Raw genomic sequence first — 21,627 nt, 5'->3', positions numbered from 1 at the left:
CAGCTTTGCCTTGAGTTTGAAGATGAAACATTGCTGACCTCCATGGGCTGGGAAGGGGATGGCTTTCAGATCTTTAAAAGAAACGAGGAAACCACAACAGTGCCTGATGTGTCTTTTTTTTTTTTTTTTTTTTTTTTTTTTTGCTAATGAGCTATTAGAAGTTGTTTTTGAGCCATACTCTTTGCCCTCATTATAACTGTGTTCCCATACGCTCTGCCTGTTGTAATGAGGAGAAGTCTGGACTGGTGCACAGTTTTAATGAGATACAGTGTAGACATAAAGCAGAAAGACTAACATCTGAAGCAAGACCTCAAAGTGGAGTAACAGAAACAGGTAGAGGAATTACCTCAACAGAGAAACCTGGGTAGGAGAAGAGGAAACAACCATTTTTATGTCACAGACAGAACAGATAAAACTTGGCCTCAAAATTGAATGTGAATTCAAGAGGCGATATCTAAAAGGACTTAATTCACCAAGAGGAAAGGAGGGAAGCTAAAAAGAGATCCAGCAGCTAATGACATCTAAGAGTTGAATGGTGAGAGGAAATGCTCGCTGTCGACAACACCAGTGAGGAATGAAACAGCCAGCAGAACATTTCTTTTGTTCTTGTTTCATATCTTTTCATGAAAATTAAAAGGGCAGTTTTCACAGCTGGTGAAGGACTTTTTTTTTTCCCTTCACTCTGCCATCTGATGCTGTCTCCACTTTGAAAACAGCAAATTTATGCCTGAAGCTGAACGGGTAAAAATTGGACTCTGTTGCCTGTGGGTATTTTGCCATGAAGAGCAGCAGGATCTGATGAGAGATTTCATCCAGATCAAATCAGAGAATATTCAACAACATCTCTGTTTTCGCAGGAGACTCTTCCGAGCAGCAAGAGGGAGCCAGGAGCCAGAGCTCAGCTGGGTGCGCCCCAGGATGCTCAAGACAGTCTGTGCTATAAGAGGGAGAAAATGGGGTAAGACTGTCATTTTTTTTGTCTGCATTCTCTGAACCCAATGAGCCAGAGTGAGAGATCTCCAGTCTGAACCCAGAGGGGAGGATTTCCTCACCATGCAGCTACATTATGTCTCACGATGCTAAAAAGCAGGGATAAAACTTGTGTGAGTTCCCACCTTCTCAACAAATCTCTGTCTGATGGTGCTGTGCAGGTGCACAACACTGCCCTCTCATCTTTGGTAGCATCCTGTTTCTCCTAGAAAGATCAGTAGTGAAGATTACCCTGAAATCATTCCTGTCAAGCACCAGGACAGGTCATGGGTCTTGAGACAAGTAGGGGAAACCCCCCTTTCTTTCAGGGGTAACTGAGGGCTCTTTTCTGAACCTGATTTACACCAGGGCAGCACCATTACTTTCTGCTTGTGCTTTGTACCTGCTCAGACTCATGCCTGCTTCTTTGAGCTGTGCATAAGCATATTCATATGCGGAGTACTATAATGGCCACATTCAGAAGATAAGTCTTGCAGCCATAAAGACTAGAGACTTCTGATATTATCTTCAATGAAATTTTAAACACTGCAAATAATGATATGGCTGGCTCAGCATCCCAGTGCTGACTGGCTCGTTCAGACTCTGGCTATGAGTCAAAATTATTTAGTCCCCATGTGTGTCCCTGAGAAGATTTCTGTTCTGGGATGACTGTGGGCTTCAGAAAATCCCATGCATGGAGGGGTTTACTCCCTGAACCCCCAAAACTGCTCTCATCTCCCTGACTGTACTAAACTGTGACCAGATTTCTGTGGCTTCTCATTAGGAGAGAGGAAGCACGAACATTAAATGCAGGCTGTTTTCTGCAGTGCTTGGCCAGCTGCAGCTCTCAGTCCCAGAAGCCTGTTGTGGTGTATTTCCCAGCCTCTGTGCCTCCCGGGACTTGCTCCTCACTAAGAATTGCTCTGCTGTGACGGTGTCTCTCATTTTGCAATAGGACAGCCAACATGATGTTTTCACATGAAGAGGAGTGTGCTGTCCCCTGATGCAGCCTTTGGAAAATGCAGGATTGCTGTTAGATGTCAAGGATTCAAAACTGAGCAGTTCTGAAGGGTTTTGTTATTGCAGATGCTGTTGGTTTGGGTTGTAAAACGATGCTCTGTTTTCCTGCATCCCACCTGGAATGAGTTAGAGGAAGCAGACAATGAGAATGCTGCTTTTTACTAATTTCTTCCCCATTAACAGTCATCAGAGCAGCCACTGGCAGAAAGTTGGTGCATATATATGTGCCACAAAGAGTGTGAAATAAGGGTGAGTGCTTGCATGTGTGAAATGCATAAAGCGTGGATCAGGCAACTGAACACCAATATATACATAATCAAGAGATGCATCTGTATGCATGTGGGTGCCTGAAGTGCCTCTATATGTGCATGTATATGTCTGTGCACCTGAATGTAGCAGGGAGGAATTATGAAGATCTGCTTTGGGTCTAAGAAAGGGTAACTATTGCTGCTTGTAGGAGTACATATGTATGTTCGGAGGGAAGTGCGCTTCTGTAGGCCAAGGGTCTGTGTGCATGGCTGAAGGACTGAGGTGCTGGGCAGCTTGTAAAGCTGGCACGTGGCATAGAAGGGGTGAGGCAGGGATAGGCCTCCGCCCAGTTAAATGGAGGGGCTGTGCAACTGTGTGACATCAGCTGTGTTGCACGACCCAGGAATATGTGGCATCCACTGTCGATGGGGCTAAACTGCCCTTGCCCCTGTGGCAAATCCCCTTTAGCAGTGTTGTGACCCCCTTTCAGACCCACTGGGATGGCATTTGTTGGCTTTCGCAACCTGCTGGATGTTAGTACCCATTCAGTTCTGGAACATTTTCACTCTTGGCAAGAAGCTGTTAAAACTAAAGGGGTGGCAGGGAGGGGGAATGTATCACCTAATTGATTAGCTCCGTGAATCACTGAGATGCCAGCCTGTCAAAGAGTAAATCACTGAAGCTGTCTTTGATGTCTCCTTCGGTCAAGGACACACCAGCCTGCTGCAAATGTTGTCTTTTCTTTAATGTGCTTTCTCTCCTTCTCTCTCTCTTTTAGACTTGTGCATGTGCATGTGGGTATTTTTTTTCCACTGGATGCCTGCAGCTGCCATACCTTGTGTTTTGATTCCTTTAGCAATTACTAGCCAAGCGAGGTTGGGTAGGACAAGCCTGCAGAGAAGAGATTACTAAGGAACGGGAAATGCAAGGAGGGGTATTAGAGACCCCTCAAGGGATCTCTCTCCCTCCCACCACAGTGCTGTCACTGTCACTCAGTCTGAAAAATGCCACCCACTGCAAATAATCTTCCTGAAGTAAAAGGGTACCTCCAGTTAATCCCATCTTGTGGTAGCATCAGTTGCTGGAGGAGAAGGGAAATGCAAATGGAGGTGGCTGTTGACAGAAAGACACGGTCTTTTTGCATTATCTAAAGAGCTGTTGGTTGTTCCTTCTCATTTCCAGCATGGCTGTAGATTCACTAGCAGTCATGTAGTGCTGAAAGTCTATAATAAAAAGCTAAGTGATGATGCAGCTTTTGTGATGGAATTTCAGCACTCCCAACAGGAGCTGAAGCCAGAAGCCACATGGAAAAAAAAAAAGGTGCTATTCAGACAAAACAGAACAAGTTAACCAAATTCCTCTGAATTTCAAGCCTGAACTAGTTCCAAAGCTTCAGAAACTGTTGTAAGGCACATCTGATCTTGCTGCCAATACACAGCACATCTCCTATCACGTGCCGTCTTGGATGGAAGACTACTCCCCAGGAATGAACTGCTTTTTTTTGGTTTCTTGCCAATGCCACCTGTCCGGCTCTGTCTAGGTAAAGCAACCCAGCAATAGCAAGCATTGGCTCAGGCAGTGAGTCGGATCTGGGCCAGGCTGGGAGATGGCCTGTTAGTAGCTGTCGCTCGCTTGGCTGGGTTGGTTGTGTGGTGCTGGGAGAGGGTTCAGCAGTCTAAGGCTCCTGCCAAGATTTTCTGCATGACAGCACCCTCCTTACCGCAGTCTGTTGGCCGGACTGAGTGTCTTCCCGCGCTTCCCAAGAGCGGGCCTGTAAAGGAAAGGAGTTCTGACATTTCCAGGCTGTTCTCCTTGGAGGTCCCTGCAAATACAAGCTGCTCCCTGTCCCAGTGCATGCAGCCTATGTGTTAACAGCAGAGAGGTACTGGCCACACAGGTGGAAAGAGTGAGGCTCTGGTGCCGGCTTCCTTCCTTGGAAGGTAGTCTGACCCTAAAAATGCTCATAGTCAGAGGATGGTGCTCCCCGAACATGCCTTGCTGTCATTCCCTCTCACTCTGCCTCCCTAAAAAGCAACTCAGGGAAAGTCATCACTCAGCTGACTTAAGACAAGCCCGAAGTGTCAAAAGCAAATGAGAGAAACCGTTGAAGGATTGAAACAGCAACAAAGGTACTAGTGAAGAAGGATGACATAGGCAGCAATAATGGAAAGATTCTTTATGCTACATGCACCAAAACACAGTGTCTAGCTCTTACTTCAAGTCACTTAATTAGCTGTTTCTGTCTTCCAGGCTGAGCTTATTGCCACAATGTTCCTCGTGTCAGAGTTTCCAAAGTAAGCCCATCAGCTGGTCTTTGGTACTTGGGAAGAGATTTGAATCTTTGGACTTAGGAGATTTCTTGTCTTTGAAACAATTACTGATACTTTTTTTTCTGAAAGCACCTTTCATTTGCCAACAGCTTGCTTGAACTGAGAAAACCAGCACATGGCATAGCTTTCCAGTGTGGACACCTGCCTGTAGTTAATACCAGCTTGCTTTTCCTACTCTCCTTTCTCTTTGTCTTCAGCCCATATTCTTAGAGGACACTGAACACATGTTCCAACCTGAAATCACTCATGGACATGTGTTTCTGGGGATCACGGCTTCCTGAAAGAAAGAGAAATACTAGTCTTGGAGGTTACACATGGAAATCACTCTAAGCTATTTCCCTTTTCATTCCCCACCTCCATTTTGCACTCTGTCAGTTTTAAATCCACTTCACCCGTGTCATGTCATCCTGCATTGTTGTAAATGCCTCCTCAAAATAACAGTCAGTATCTATTCAAACGCTCCATATGGCAATCTTATAATTATCAACCAAACATGTAATTTCCTCCCCCTGTCCATTCCTCAAAAATATATGATCTTAGTTTATTAGATTCTATTTCTATAAAATAAGCCATGGTATGAGGTACAACAAAAATATAAAGAAATGCAGTGAGGCATCTTGTTGTCTTGTTGCCACTTCTGAATTCTGACTGGCTTTCCAGATATGCAAGATATTAAGCCATCATCAAGAATAAGCATGTTAATCCCTCCTAAAATCTTAGCTGCCAGAGCAGAGGTGACCACTGGCGGCTTTTGAAGGGCATAATACCGTTGAACTCAGCAGTAAAGTAACTTGCTGTGATTTCCTTTTGTTTAGTGAGAACCCCCTGACAGGATGCTAATGGCTGGATTCATCTACTGGAGAAAAGGTGATTACTAGAAACGTAGAGATGATGGTTTAACATTACAGTGTAAGTGTAAGTTCTTTATCTTGGACTTGAGATTTTAAAGATCCTCTCAAAGGTAATCAATGGCACTTTAGTACCCTTTGAAGCTTTTATTCATAACACTTGTGTGGTACTTTGTGCCACATTGACTTTACTATTTTCCTACAGTTTTAAACAAAATGACTCCAGACCTGCACTGAAGATGCTGTAAATGTGGTGACTGGTCAGCCTCATTCATGCAGTGCATCAGGGGCCCCCTGTCTGCAGTAAAATCTTGGGTCATCATTACATTTTCCTATGCTCTAGGATATGCAACGGACTAATTGTTAAAGTCTTCACCTGCCATTCTGTGAACCGATACACTGCACCTTAAAGGAACACAACAGCATCGGCATTGACCTATCAGAGAATTACAGCACCTGAAAGTAAAATTGATGTGACACTAAAATAAACTGAGCTCCAAGGTTTTGAATGGGCAATATTGTATATGTTAAGTGAATGAGGGCTAGATGTTCAAACAGCTGCTTTAAAAATGCAAAAGCAATTTCCTAAGTCTAAGTCTCCATATATATTTAGGGGTTGATTTGGGACCTTAAACAGGCACCTTTTCTTTTTTCTTTTTTTTTTTTTTTTTTAGCTACAGTTTTAGTCTCACACAACCATATGAGCTAATCAGTGTCAGAAACAGCTGCATTGGTCCAGTCTGTAATATCCTTCATCAGAAAGAAGAGCCATCACAAACTACCTGTAAGAGATATTAATCACATTCCTTGGTGTAATACTGGAAGCACCCAGATATAATGCTGGGGAAAGTGGTGTGAAAGCCAATTTAGAACAGAAAAAAATAACTATGTGCAAGGTCTTTGAAGAAGAAACTGAAAATGTGCAACATGAAAGAGGGAAATTGTTTTAGCTTTCTTATGATTTTAAGCCATATTTCATTTGCTCTGCGATCATTGCTATCGCAGCAGTAAGGATATTATAAAACCTGTGAGAAGGAGTTGAGAAGGCTTCTTACACCACAACACCAGAAGACTTACTTTTCGTAATCCCTTGAAACTCACAGTACCCCAAGAAATCCCACCACCCTTTGTACTCCATCCCAGAATCCACCACTCAGGGTTTTGCCATTCACCTTGCCTATCCCACTCTGCAATGCCTAATAACCTCTTGCTTTCTTGTTGATTTCTCTGTGGGAAAGAAGTCAAAGGCATTGATACATTATGGGTATAAATTGGAAAGTGCACCTTTAAAAATACATCCAAAAGTATGATTTCTTTGTCTGCCTGGGACATGCCATGAATTCTTCCATACCTTACGTTTGGCCAGGCTCTTTCCTGCTGCAGGTACTATGCATGCAGTTCTTGCAGCTCAAAAGGCTGGGATCAACCTCACTTCAAAGGAAAGCTTCTTCCCAAGTGCAGCATTGTGACCCACTTGCAGAGGAGACCACAAAGAGTGCAGGGATCAGTGCTCCAAAGTCATGCATGGGCCAGGCTGGACTTGGCTATGCCATTCCCTCTGACTGGGAGTACTAGAAGTTTAGCACGAGGCATGAAATACTTAACCAGACTGCGACTATGTAAAAATGATAGAGTGTGCCTAAGCAGAACATCTGTCAGTGAGGTGGCAGCTGGCAGAGCCTGGCAAGGATTTTCTGGAGAGAAATGGGTCATAGCTTCCTAATTGAGCTGCGGTGCTGAGCTGCGTGGGAGGGCGAGGGGAGCATGTGTGAATGAGTGTGTTGCTCCATGAAGAGCCAGAAGAACAAGCACCCTGAGGAACCTCATTTGGGAGGGCAGACCTGAGTGCTGCAGTGTGAGAGATGAGATAGGGGTGGTTGTGGGGGTATGTGTGCTCAGCGGGGTGTTCATCATAGCCCAGGGAATGGTCTCTGACTGCCCACAGGTTCTCAGGCTACCCTGGCTCTGTCAGTGAAGCATGATCCCAGACTTCTTTCCTGGCAGATTTTTTTTGTATGTGCAGGGGTCTAGCTCCAGGCCTTTTAAGAAGGGGACACCTGAAGCAAGCTGATGGTTTCACCACGAGTCAAAGCTCTTGTCTTGGTGGTCTTATTGCAGATGGAGCTGAGCAGCCCAGTCCACAGGCAGGTATCCAGGACCTAGCTCACCAGAAGGCAAGAGCTTTGAGTCTAAAGATCATCCAGTGTAGTATGGAAAGAGATGGATCTGATACTGCTCTCCTACTGCTTTCAAAGAAGCTATATTTGACTTCCTCCAGGAGCAGACTTTGTATGGCCCATCACAGGCTTGCTCTTTAATGCCACCATGAATCCACTTCTCCCAAAACAGAGCTCACAGGAGGACTTCCATGGGAAGGGATGCTCATGCTCAGGAGGGCATTAGGAGCTCCCCACAATGGCGCAGGGAGATGAGGCTGAAAGAGGGATGGGGAGAGGTGGGGAGAGGTGAACAAGGAGAGGCTGAAACTGGCTTTGAGAGAGAGCAGGCTTGTGGGTGCTGAGGAGGGATGTTTGGAGAGAGAGCTTCAGAAATGAGATGGTCTGTGAAAGTTAGCCTGGTTGCAAAAGCTCTTTGCAAATACAACAGGGCTTAAGTTCACCATTTTGATGCTTTGGCTCCATGCCAGGGTAACTCCTTATGTTCACACATAAGTAAACACCCCCTGGCTCTCTTCTTTCACCAGGTAATGCAAAGGTGAAGAAATGCAGTAATTTATGTCCACATCATTACTGCCGCCATCCAGAAGGTACTTCTGCTGGCTTTTGAATTTAGAGTACTCTGAAAGCAGATATTTCCACTTTTTCACTAAGGTAGAGATTGCCAGGCACAAAGAGTTTTATCCATGATGCAGGTCACTAGAAAGGGTTAATCAGCCAGGGGGACATATTTAAGAGCAGGAGTGTGGGAGTGAGACAATAAGAGAACAGAGTTGGACTAAACTTCTTTGCATTCTCCCCCACGCTCCTTTTGGAGGGTGTTTCAGGGACAGGCTGTGAGGAATGCACACTATCTAATCTGCATGTATAATGTAAATATGCACATTTTTATTTGCTCTCTCCATCTGCAGGGAACTTGCTGGCATCAGAACAGCCATGTGGTCTCACAGCAAAGTTTCCTTGTAAAAGGGAAGGAGGAGACTTAGCAAGGCTGCTTGGTCTCTGCCTCGTGCATACTGTGCAAATGGGTACACAAAGTCTGTCCTACTCACACCTCCACATATTTGCTCTTTGGTCTCAGGACCTTGGAAGAAAGGCTGGACCGGGCTCCTTACAGGGAGCTGGTTCACTGACTAAGCTGGAAAATCGATGTGGAGGGAAGGAAAAGAAGAAATTGCACTTGGCCAACCTTAAATCATCATTTAAACCAATTTTTCTAGCAAAGCAGAAAGTTAAAAAATAATTAATATTTAGGATAGGACAAATAGTTTTCATCTTTTGGAACAGACAGAATTAAATGGAGGGAAATTCAAGAATGCTAAGCTTTTCAGCATGAGGAAATCAAAATGTTTCATCCGAGTTGTCAAAATAAAACATCTAAGCTGTATGTTTTGCAGGTTTTTTTTTCCTGTTTGCATTTGAAGCAGATTGAGTAATTTGCAGATTGACTAAAGCAGCCTGATTCTGCATTTTTGCCTAAAAAAAAAGTAATTTTCATCAAGAGCTGTTACCCAGCTGCATTGTGGCCTTCTGAACAATGGTCATTACATCGGCTGGGAAGCTGCAGCAGCAGCTGGAGTTGCTTGCCCTGCCATCAATAGTTTGCAGTGCTTGAAGCCCTGGTTGCTCTATAAATTGTCTCCTGACTGGCTGAAATATCTGACTTTGCTCTGCAAAGCATTTTAGACTCAGGTCACTTCAGGGAAAGGTGTTGCTGTGCAGAAACTAAGGGTGCAAAAGCATAGAAGTTTCCACAAAGATACCAAGATCTAGTGAAAAGTTCCTTCATAATGTCTTTCAAGAAATCTGCCTTTGGATTTTTTTTTAAAGGCATGACCAACTCAGAGGGATTTTGGATCTGTTTTCCTTATTGTTCCACAGCATGCGTGTGTATTTGTGTGAGGTATTTGTGTGTATGTGGTTGTGACAGTATAAATATTAATAGCGCAAGGGTGAGAATACATGTGGCCCTCAAATGAGGTTATATAAACACACAGCTGCTGCGCTATTTGTAAATTTATAAAGACACATTTCCATCAAGAGTGTGAAAGTCAAATAAGCATGCAGAGAGAGAGCGCACATATGTTTCATAAACTACACAAGAAGCCTATAGGAATTACATGGTGCTACTTAAATCCTGGTCCCACTGAGGTCGGCTGGAGCTGTGTCACTGACTTCAGTGGGATCAGGACTTGGCACAATGCACTTGCTGTGATTTCCCTGGATAAAGCAGATCGAGCTACTGGAGAAACAAAAGTCACACTCCCATCACAGCAGCAAAAATGCCAATCCCTTGTGCCTTGCTGACATCTGAGCCTGATGGGGATGATGCAGCAGCGTAACACCCCACAGAAGAGAGCCTCCAGCCTCGCCTCCTGCATACTCTGCTGTTGATGGGAATACAGGATCTGGGTAGGGTGGGGAACAAGGAGGAAAGCAGCTTTACATTTGCCTCCCTGCATTCCCCTGCGCACTGAGCTCTGCTAGAGGGAGGCAGTAGTGGTGCATCAATCAGGGCAGCAAAAGCACATCGCTTGTGCGTTTTAAAGGGTGATAATGTTGACAGTATGCAAGCCAGATCTGTGGACTGCCACACAGTCCCATTTGTGTGGCTTTAGCAGCTGCTTGCACTCATAGCCTCCCCAGGGAGGTTTTGTCGTCACTGTCAGACTGCATTCTGGATGACAGGAGTTGATGGATCTAAGGTTTCCTCCCATGGACAAGGTGGAACATGAAAGGAGATGAGTCAGAGGCAGGAAGATTTCAGACACAAACAGGAATTGTTTGGGCCATGAAACGGATTAAGAAATTTTAACCCCCCTTGTTTTCTGGGACTCCTTAATTCTGAAGTGCAATATTACGTTTTCCTACAGCAGAAGATGCTACTCAGACCCCAATGGCAAGTCTAGGAACATTATTTGAGCCTTTGGAGGAGCTCATGAGAAACTATTCCATATACTTCCTGAGGCAGCCTACCCCATAGGAAGGGTGTTGTGCAAAAATCTGCTGATTTGGGGGGGGGGTTAGGGTCACTGATGCTTGAAGAATTAGGCCAAGGTGTATTTATGTAGTCAGCCAGTCCTGGGAAGACATTTTTCATGGGCACCAAAGGAAGGGATTCTTCCTTTCTAGCTTCTTCACCAAGGTGTCTGAATTGATATAAGGTCAGCCCAGAAACCCCGGGTACCCACTGAAGAGAAACATTCATGTCCAGATGGCAATTCAGGCCTTAGGTAAGCTAAGGAAAGTGGGTTGAATTTAAGCTTCATTCTTCCTTTGATCAGGAAAACTTAAATTCTAACGGTCTAAGTTTGTCCTCAATGGAGGGCATCCATACGGGGGAGGTATTATGCAACAGGTCGGGTTATAAATGTGTGCTGGAGTGTGCTGCACACTCACCTCCCTCTGCAGACAAGACCTTGCACTGAAATGAGAATAAGAGCTTTCCAGGTAATTGAATTTTCGGTTCACTAGCAAGAATGCTTCTTTTCTGTGTTGTTTTTGACCAGTTATTTTCAAGCTAAAAGTAAAAGGAAAAAAAAATCTCGGTTTGAGCAAAAACATTCCTTTTGTGCCTTTATAAGAGGTAACAGCTGGGGTTTGAGCACACCTTTCAAAATAAAAGGGAAGGCAATTTCTAACCAAACTAAATTCACAAAGGAAAGAAAAATATTTTGTTTGAAAGTGGCAAAATGAAACATTTAGATTTGAATAACAAATTCAATGTCAAAATGAAGTTTCTAAATTCCCCCTCCAGCTTCTGAGAAGGATTCAGTGAAGCAAATATTAAATCATGAAAGGTTGGTGTTACCAAATCTGCATTGCCCACTGGAAGAAAATAATCCCAGAATGTCTTGCTGATCTAAAAATGATTCTACAAATGCAAGAGATCAGGCAGCTGTTTCTTGGACACAGTGCAGAGCTGCTTTAGCTAAAGTTTCAGCAAGTCACCCCTAGGCTTTACAATAATGTCTCTGTTCAGTGATCACAAATCCCTTGTAATTTGGAACATAAAAATGCCCTGCTACTGCTATCATAGACAGAAAACAGTCATCTCATTCAGACCATAGTATGAGAGCAACCTGGGCTTGATTTATCATACCTTCCTTTATTTGTATTTGTTCCAACCAGCAGACTGGCTTTTGCTATGTTTAGTTTCATTCTGGGGAGAAGGGCTGAAGGGAGTGAAACAAATTTTACGGGAATGTTTTGTATTTTATCCCAAGCGTTTCTTTCTTTCTTACGCAAAACATAAGGGAAAGAAGGGGGTGACTAAAGAAGTTTCCCAGACTAGTGCAATTGTGCGAATGGAAGAGCCACACGGGTTTTGCAAAGGAGGACAGGGAATGAGTTAGAAAGGACTGGAAGATGTTGATCTCCCAGTCTGCAGGGCAGAGGGAGTACCACTGGTCATCAGTCAGCAGCCAGCCCTTTTCTGGCTGTGTAACATACTGGCAGTGGGTATGGCCAAGAAAAGGCTGGAGATGGAGACTTCAACTGACCTATGGGCATACACAGAAAGAAGCCAAGCTCTCAGTATTCTCTAACACATGCAATATCATGGACACCTCATGTTGCCTTTCCTGGGTTAGGATTTGAGAGCACATAGAGGGAGGAAGCCACTGCCTGATATGAGCTGGTCGATCTGCAGGCGATTGAACAATGCCAGCAGAACTGCTTTTCTCAGATGCCTCATCACCCCCAACACCATTCTTCAGACGTGTACTTAGCTCAGCTGGACTGCCTGGCCTGACGCACCTGCTCCATCATTATCTAGATGGGGATTTCGAAAGTTACTTGAAATGCCCGTGATTGTGCACGCATTAGGTGGCAATTTGCCAGCTGGAGCCCTGCATTGCGGTCGGCAGGACAGCAGGCGACTGGCGGAGATGCCAGCTCCCCTCGGGCAGGCGAGGGGTGGGCCTGTGTGCATGCTCCTTCTTTGCCTTCCCACTGTTGTTCCCTGGGTTCTTCCTTTCTGCTCTGGAGAGCAACCTGTGGCAAACCAGCGTTGCTAAACTCTTTCCTCTAGGCCTCTCTGAATGCATTTGACAGAGAAGATGATTTATCTCCTTGTGGATGAACTCATGAGCTTCACTTCAGAGGTTGAAATCTGCCTAGTTTTAGTTGCCTAAACATCTGAAATATTTTTCGAGACATGAGGTCAGGGATATAAAGAAGACTGCATGTTGCCACTGGTGAAGTTATTCTGGACTTAGATCGCTGCACTGAATACATTGCAGTGACTTTTCCTCCCCCATGCAGTCTGCAGGGAGGTGTGTTTATACATGGAACCATCAGCCTGGCAGCTTCCATGAGCTTTGCTCAGCTCATGACTTTTGCTTGGGGTTGGTGCTGGTGGCCACTGTTTGGACAAGAATTGCCCCTGATTTTTTCCAGACATACTCCGTATAGACAAATCAAAGGTCCAGAGCTGCTTGTCCCTCCGATGAATGCATTTCTTACTTTGATTTTCCTCTCCTGTTGCACATGGAGCTGCCAAGCATCCAGGTTGTATGACTGCATATTCCCCACGTCCCTTCATGATGGGTATTAATCTGCTCAGCTTTATTTCATGCTGATATCCTTCAGTAAGCACTGGGCTGGAGTACAGGAGAAACTGAAAGGAGGCATCGTGCAAGGTCAGGCATGACCCCTGGCAGCAGCAGGGGTTCAACAAGGACAGGGCTGTGGCTCCCCCAAGACTGTGTGCTGGAACAGCCTGGGAGTGACATGTGAGATGGAGATACGGGTGCAAACATCCAGCCTAATCAGGAAACACATGAAAGTTGCCATCCTCAACAGAAAATATGTAGATTTTTTGAGGAAGGAAAAGAAGGAAAAGTAGTTCCCCCAAAGGGCAGCTTGCGTTCGTGTTACAGAAAGTCATTGATGGCTGAGAAAATAAGTAAATCCTCCACATGAACAGGAGTGTTTGGGAATTTCTCTAGGAAAACTGCATACAAAAAGTGAATTTGCTAATTGTTCCACACCAGATCATTTTGGCTCCAGTTATGTCCTCCCAGCAAAATAAATTGTTCCTTATCCCCTACCTGATAAGTGAGCAATGGAAAAATTACCTGAAATACTGCACTTGAACAGGGAAGTCACCATTATTAAAGCTACAACAAACTATAGGGTATTGCTGACTCTCACTGTTCTCCCTGCAATATTTGTCTATTGAGTAATTCCAGATCTATGACACCTGCTATTCTCAGTCCCTTTGAAATAACAATGTCTGCTTTTATACCTCACTTTTCAACCACAGATATCAAAGTACTTCGCAAAGGCAAGTATCATTATTATCATTTTACGGATGAGAAATCCAGACACAGGGAGGTTAAATGCCATTGGACTATCCTACATTTACTCTTCTACCAACAGACCATTCATCTACGATGGAGGTCAAATTTCTCTCTTTCATTCCTGGATCGTTCTCTCTTGCCTGTACATCCCAATAGAATCCCAAAACTTATGCAGAGGTTTAAATTTATGTGGAGTTATTGACACTCTGTTCTGCTCTTTGTCTTCCTGTGGTTCCTGGAAATTCTGCTATTTCTGCCTGCTTTAGAAAGAGCTGGGATTTGTTTGGGTTTTTTTTTTTTTTATTGTAAGTACAGATTACAAAACCAGATCTGGTTCACGTATCTCCCAAACTTTGAAGGAGCCTGACTGTGGGAATCCAGTTAAGACTGTTTGCAGGATAAAGGATAATTACAATATTCATTATTTTAGACTCAGGTTTCCACCCCAGTGTTGCACCTGGCTTCATAGGGCAAAATGCTGGTGTCTCTTTATATTGGAGTCTTGCTAGCCCATCTCTGCTCAACAACGCTTATGGTTGTGTTTAAAAATCCGGAGGAACTGTATTTTAGGCAGTAGCCTGTGCCTGACCTTTTTCACCCAGCATCAGATGTGGCAAGGAGAGAAAAGGAATCTTTGCCTTTGAATGATGAAGTGTTTAAAAATGAGGCTTATAATGGCAGCACTGACAGCCTTTCATTTATAGCAGCTTCAGCAGGACGAGGATAGTATATTTCATAGGACAGGAGAGAGCAAGAAGAGAAAAGAGAAAAAGAAAAGAACAATATTTATCTCTGAGGGTTCCCCCAGAAAAAACAATTACTGGTTCTGTTCTTCTGAAGGATGTGAAATGGTGAGCAAAATATCAAATAATGATGCAGAAGATGCTTTTGTAACACCTGGATTTCCCTTTGAGACTTGGATAGGACACCAAAACCAGAACAGATGAAAGGACGTAATTCAGTCTGTCTCAGTAGATTTGCAGATGCTGATTCGTGCCGGAACCTTCACCCTCTGAGACTCTTTTCTGTTAGTGCAATGTACACTGGTGGAAGCAGTAGACTCAGAACATCCTCATCAGAAAAAAATAGCTGCACAGGGGCAGCTGTCTTGGCAGGGGTCTAAAAAAGAGCTTAAAAATAGGGCAAGAATTTATGATGCTTTCCTTACATCTTCCTGAATGTCTGATGGTTTTAGCTCTTCATTGCTCTAGTTCTCCCGTTGCACTCCCTGTGCACAGATACTTCTGAGTGCACATCATGATACTGTACAGGCATTTGCATCTAAATCTTGAATCCGAACAATGAACCTCATTGTGTAGGGTCCCTGCAAACTAAGGTCAAAGCCACTTGGATCACAAATAGAGATGACTGCACAAAGGCTTTAGACTAAATTCTTAAGGAAAGAATAATTGGAGACATGGAATTAAATGTAAACCAGGATAAAATTTAGATAGATTTACCAAAGACACAGAGAGTGCCAGACTAACTCGATATCCTTCTTTGATAAAATAATTGATTTTCTAGACAAAGGAAATGCAGTAGATCTAATCTATCTGGATTTCAGTAAAGCATTCGATATGGTGCTGCATGAGAAATTATTAGTTTTGTTGGTGAATATGGGGTTTAACACAGGGACTATAAGGCAAACAAGGAAGCAGCTGAAGGGGAAAGAGCAATAGTTTTTTTTTTTTTTTTTTTTTTTTTTTTTAAAGGGAGAAGCATCAGGTGGAAAGAAGGGTAGAAATGGCAGAACTAAAGGGGCTTCCTGGAGTCTCATCCATGAATACTTGGTGTATAAAAAGTCCATATTACATTTGTACCTGTAGATATCAATCTGGAAAACATGGTAAATGGGAAGAAGTGCTGGAATATTGTAAGAAGAGTTAGAAGATTCTTAGAGTTCCAGTAACAGAAACAGGATGGGATCTACTAGTGTAGACCACTAGATCATGTATTTAGGTTACAGTAGCAATATTTTTTACTATGATCTGTGGATCTGTCAATTGGCAATGACATAAAAGGAGAAAAACACAGGTGTAACGGTTGATAACAAGGTATCTGTGAGCCACCAATATGATGTCACCATTAAAAAGTCAGTGTGGGGTTTAAGTATAGCAGTTGGTATTGTTCTTGAAATAGAAAAGTGTTGATGCTGTTGTGCAAGATCAGACCTCCTGACCTGAGATTTGACAGTCCAGAAGGATGGATTTGAAACGGAGCAGTTGTGGAACAGGGCAATGTGACCGAGAGAATGGAGAAGTAGTCCTACCAGAAAAGCTAGGAAGACTTGGCTTGTACAGCCTAAAATTTTGAAGACTGAGATAACTACGTAGTGCTGTAAACACCAGGAGAGGGCAAAACCACTTTAACCTAAAGGACAAGAAGATACCTGTTGGTAAAAGGTATTAACAAGCATGATTAGCTTAGATTTCAGAAGACGATCTCCTTCCACCAGAACACTGAACACCAGTTAGGAGAAATGCTTTTTAAGAAAGCCTGCTAATTTAAAGATGGAAAGGGATTGATTGTGGCAGAGCTGTTTTGGGGAGACTTGAAGAGCATATGCCCAAAATATTCAGTCTCCAGCACTGTTTTTCAGTCCCTTTTTAATCAGCACAGAGAAATGAAATCATAAAACAGTATGAATAAAGAAACAAACAGCCAGTCTCCTGGTTATATGTTCTATCAGTCCCCTGCTGGTGCCTTGGCTTAGAATTATTTGTGTTCATTCTCAGTGTCTCATATCTTAACAGTTCAAGTTGATTTCTAGCACATATTTTTGCATTGCAGTTAGGTGCATTGAGCTCAGACTGAAATACAATATTCACAACTCCCTGATAGCTGTGAGATTCCCTTTAATATGGATTCCAGAGGTAAATCCTGCACCCCAATGACAGGGACATATTATTCACCTTTTAAAATGACCTTGCCTTTCATCCAGACCTCAGTGGTCAATCTAAATTGTACTGCTCCTATAAAATGTAGTTAGGTGATGAGGTCAGAGACATTATTTTTTCTTCCCTAGGCAAAGCCTGCAGGCTTAGTTTGTACTGGGTTAGTTGGCACTGATAGAGTGATCTCTGCATTGGAAAAACAGATTGACACGATGGGCATGAACAGTTTAGCAGTCTGGAGGCAGGAAAGCAGGGGTTTACAAGCAAATTGGTTTAAGTACAGATTGTTTCGTTTTTGAGAACAGCAGCAGGGCGCTCTGAAGTTGCATGCTGCTGCAGCTGTTTAGCTATTAGTTGAAGAAAATTTAAAAAAGGCAAGACAAGGGAATAATCTTTGAATTGCAACAAAATATTTCAGAGTAGGGTAAAACTTTAAAGGGCATCTTTTTGAGTGGTAGGGGACAAGAGGTGAGGTTGGCATCAGCAAGATAAATAGGGATGACTATATAGAGTAAACTTGAGAATTCATGCTCTGTACTATCCATAAAACACCAATTCAACACCCTGGACTGGGAATCCATTTAGTAGGCATGAGGATAATGCAAAGCAAGCAGTGTAAATGCAAAAACAGAGTAAAACCAAGTAGAGTTAAAGCAGCATGTTTCGCTGGGAGTTTGCAAACAGCAGGGCTGTGACAGGGATTACACACTGCACAGCCCTGTGGGGCTCTGTCCCTGCTGCATGCATGAACAGATCAAGACATCATGGTAATGTCAACACAGCTGCATTCTGGAGCAACTTCAGCCTTTCATCAGGAAGGTGTAAACTTCTCTACTCGCAGTCCCTGCTATTAGGGTTTTAGAAGTTATTTAAAGATTAGCTGAGATGTTATTTCTATCAAGAGCTCTTTAAACTTGACCATTAGCAGCAAATTGGCTGTGAACAGTGTCAGAGGACCTTTCATTCTGAAAGACAGCTTACAGATGAAGGATTTCCTGCACTGGAGGTGATATCCTTATATTTAATAATCCCTTACATAATTTTCTCTCCATATTTATCCAACTACTTTTTAAACCCATACAAAAAATTTAGCATCCCAAACGTCCCATGACAAGGGGTTCAAAACCACATTGTGTGCAGAGCAATCTCCTGATGTATTTTTTGAACTTGCCATCAACTAAATTTATTTGATAACCTGTCATTCTCTTATTGAAAGAGCCAGTGCATGACAATTTCCTGTTTATATTTTCTACAGTGAAGTAACAGCAGAAGGAAACAATCTTCTGGTGTGTCCAAGTATCTAATTTCGACCACAACATCCTCTGGCATGTCAGACTTTGAGGGCATGTCAGACCTGGATCACAAATATCCCTTTCTGCACAGCTGGAACAGTGAGATGGCAGAAATTAGGACATCCCAAAGACCCCGTGTTTGCTGCTTTTTTTCCCCTTCCTTCCATTTCCCACACTTATTTTGAGAATGATCTGCTTTACAAAGCCAATGTAACTTGCAGGTGTTTCATGTCAGTTTTATTTCTGACCATATTGGCTGAAGCTCCCATTATACAGGGAACAAGGCACATGCACAATAAATAGGTATTTTTTAGCTCGAGACAATAATAACAGGACTTAAGTTTCACTGATTTGTTGTCAATGTCATAACCTGCCTATGAATAGCATAATAGCACAGTCATAGAAACATAGCTAATTGAAGTCCATTTTGGTGAAACTACAAGGTAATTTGGCCTCTTGTTTAACAGCATTCACTTAATTTACTATGTTCCAAAGAAAGGGTCAATAAACAAACAAAAGAAAGCTTTTGAGTTTATTCAGCAGAGAAAGAATTATGGCATGAAGGATAATGTCTCCCTATTTTATAGTACCTCTGGCAATAATATATTGAAATTGTTATGAAGCCATGATCATATCAGAGACATTGAGCAAAGAAACAACCACAACAAAACTCAATTTTACGTATATTCCCTCACATAAGAGACAAATCAATCCATTCTCATAAATAATATACAAAATCCCTATAATAGCTCAAAATTCAATACACTTATTAGAATGTCACTAGAGCCCTGGGAACAATGTGCATAAAAACAGAGGTGGAAAGAATGATCCAAGTTCCGTCATTTCAAAAATTCTTAGATAAGAAGTGGTCATTAAAGATCCCATCAGATTTTATTGGAGGGAAGGGATTTAAAGTATTACAGGGACCCTACTCTTTGCTCTCATGTTGGTCAGCTGTGTTTATTGAGAGGTTACTAGGTTTTACGCAAGGCAGATGAAATTGGATGAGGATGTGGGTAAGACTGGGGATTAGACATACAATTTATCAGGCTGTTTGGGCTAAGAAGATAGTACATCTTTTGTAGTAATTTATAATCTAATTTTTCACTGGTTTGGGTAACCTTTGTGTCCTAGCAAGGTCATATATAAAGATCTTTTTCTGAACATAAGTTCCTCCTTTTTTGTCTTTCTGTCTTTCAGGCATGCTTATATCCTGGTGCCCCAATATGAAAGTGCTGTGGAACAAGTTCTGAGTGTCAAAATCAAGTTGGTTTATGCAAATAAAAGCTGCTGAAATATCAGTTCTTTTACTGGTCATATCTGGGGGACTTCACATACAAAATGGATTAAATGAAGGTCACACATGGTGCTGTTCCAAGGCAGAGCTGTTTCATATTTTTTAGCTTCATCCGCCTTGTCTGTGCAGAATTAGTAGCTATCATGTCTACAAGAGATAGACCTCTTCTTCCTGCTTTCACAAAGGCTGGCGCTGGCCTCAAACTGATATAAATCCTCTTCTTTTGGAGGAAGGGACTCCACTAAAGTTGCTGGAACCTCACAAGTACTACATGAGAATAGCAGGCCAGGTTCAATGTGCTTAGCTCCAGTCTGTAGGTCAACAACTATCTCCCATCCTAAAGCTTTACCCAGTGCATGGAAGAGCAATAGGTGTCTCTTGGGACAAATATTATTATCACTGTAAACAGGGATCTCTAAACTAAGCCTAGAGCTGCTGTAACTTTGCCCCTTAAGGTGCACTAGAGTTTTGCTTCTAGGTTCTTGCCCCATCCTGATCTGATCTTGCTTTGAGCATGGGTGTTTCACAGAAGAGTTTTGATTTTGCTTGGGATGTTTCTTACTTTGCTAGTAAAAATCTCCAAGGGTCATTCCTAGTAGTAACTAACCTGTACCCTGACACTGAGAAGTATGAAAAAAATCCATGTACACTGCAGGATACATCTCTGTGTCCTCAAACCCCATCACGTGCATGTTTTGCCTCCAGACATCTGCTGTTTGTTGATATTCCCATAATCCTCAAACTAGAGACCCCCAGATTCGTTTGGTTCTTCTTCCTTCCTCATACAGCATCCCTGGTGACTTGATCCACACTAGGCCACCTTGTCCTTCCAGAAAGGCTACTCTGGGGTCAGTATTCCATCTTTCCTCACTTAAACCTTCTCCAACATTACCTTCCCTCTTGCACAGGCAGAGGGGAGTGAGGGTGTCAACCAGCCCCACACCAAAAGCAGGGCTTTGTGCAGGCTGTAGGGCTGAGAGAGCCACCAAGTGATGGATTATTTTGACTTGTACTGTGTGCTTTTTAAATAAACTCGGGAAAAGCTACATCTTACTCTGAGCATATGACTACCATAACAGTTTGTCTCATAACAAGATTGTTAGCCAGAAGGGAGAGTGAAATTGTTGGTTTTTCTGTGTGTAACTAACCATGCCCGGACAGAAGGATGCTTTTGGAATAATTCGAAACAGTGATGTGTCTCCGTGAAAGTTCCCCCTCAAGGCTATGGGAATACCCTACTGGGTGCAGTCTGGGGAGTTGGAACAAACCCTGCATGATGTGCACAAAGTGAAAGTAATGACTGAATTACTTGAGTATTTTAGGCACAGATAAGCTTGTCTTGACAATGACAAGCATGTCAAGAGTTCAGATTCTGCGTCCTGGAGACACTAAAGCAAATGAGATGATTCCTGCTAAGTAGCTACCTTGGGAAGAATTGTCTTGTTTTTATTATTTTTAAATGAAAAGCTTTTAGAGATTCCAGAGGACTGAGTAGACCTAATGCACCAGGAATGCTGAATGCTGATTCTTCACCATAATAAAACCACTGATATGAATCAGAGAAGGAACAAACCATACCGGCATAACTGGACAGCCTATCCCGGTGGTTCGCTTCTGTGCTTTGGATTAGAGTTCCTCCTATCTTCACAGCCCATTTAACCAAGTCCAAGTGTTTCCTTTCACTGCCTGCCATCCTAATCTATGTAAACCAGCTCAGTCAGGCATTTTTCATTGAATTAATACATATTAATGGGCAGTAATACATTTGTACTATTGCATACATTTTCTTGAAGTACAATTTTCCATCAAAAGCATTTTATTCACATTGCTGCATGGTAACTGCATCCACAATAATATCTTTAGTGATTATTCATTACAGGAATAATACTGCTGTGCCAAACACTATATTTTAGTGGCTTTTTTTTTTTTTTTAAAACCAGAATATGCAATTATATTTCTATACTAATGGTATTATTGTCATTAGCTGAATAAATAATTTTCTGCTCAGCTATTGGGAAAAATAGTGGACAGGTAGAAGTCAGGCATCTGTCAGATATGAACAGAAATTGTTTTCAACAAGAGATGGAAAACAGTAGATATGGGGTTTGGACTAAGCTCAACTCCATGATTTGGATGTAGGGATTATGAAGCACATGAAAGGTAGTAAATACACATAAGTGCCAAATGCTATTATAAATCGGGCAAAACTGTAACTTAGATTAGATGACTGGAAAGTTGTCAAATAG

The 21,627-nt window shown here is 42.7% G+C and overlaps 1 long non-coding RNA gene across 2 annotated transcripts in view; it reads left to right on the top strand.

Annotated features, from left to right (window-relative positions):
* The first annotated feature begins 213 nt into the window (after window positions 1-213).
* Window positions 214-21,627, top strand: part of LOC121092015 — a 71,302-nt gene continuing 49,888 nt past the window's right edge. Inside the window, exons 1-4 of one of the 2 annotated variants that reach the window (XR_005829147.1) lie at window positions 214-741; window positions 858-958; window positions 5,384-5,435; window positions 5,622-5,952. This is a non-coding gene — a long non-coding RNA (uncharacterized LOC121092015). Of the gene's footprint in view, window positions 742-857; window positions 959-5,383; window positions 5,436-5,621; window positions 5,953-21,627 lie in introns of those variants that run through there. The other variant, XR_005829148.1, reaches the window with a different exon arrangement.

Source organism: Falco naumanni, chromosome 7 (genome assembly GCF_017639655.2).
Source record: "Falco naumanni isolate bFalNau1 chromosome 7, bFalNau1.pat, whole genome shotgun sequence".
In the NCBI taxonomy this organism is placed as follows: domain Eukaryota; kingdom Metazoa; phylum Chordata; class Aves; order Falconiformes; family Falconidae; genus Falco; species Falco naumanni.
The sequence above is the reverse complement of the archived record's forward strand: the minus strand, read 5'-3'. Positions and strand labels throughout refer to the sequence as shown.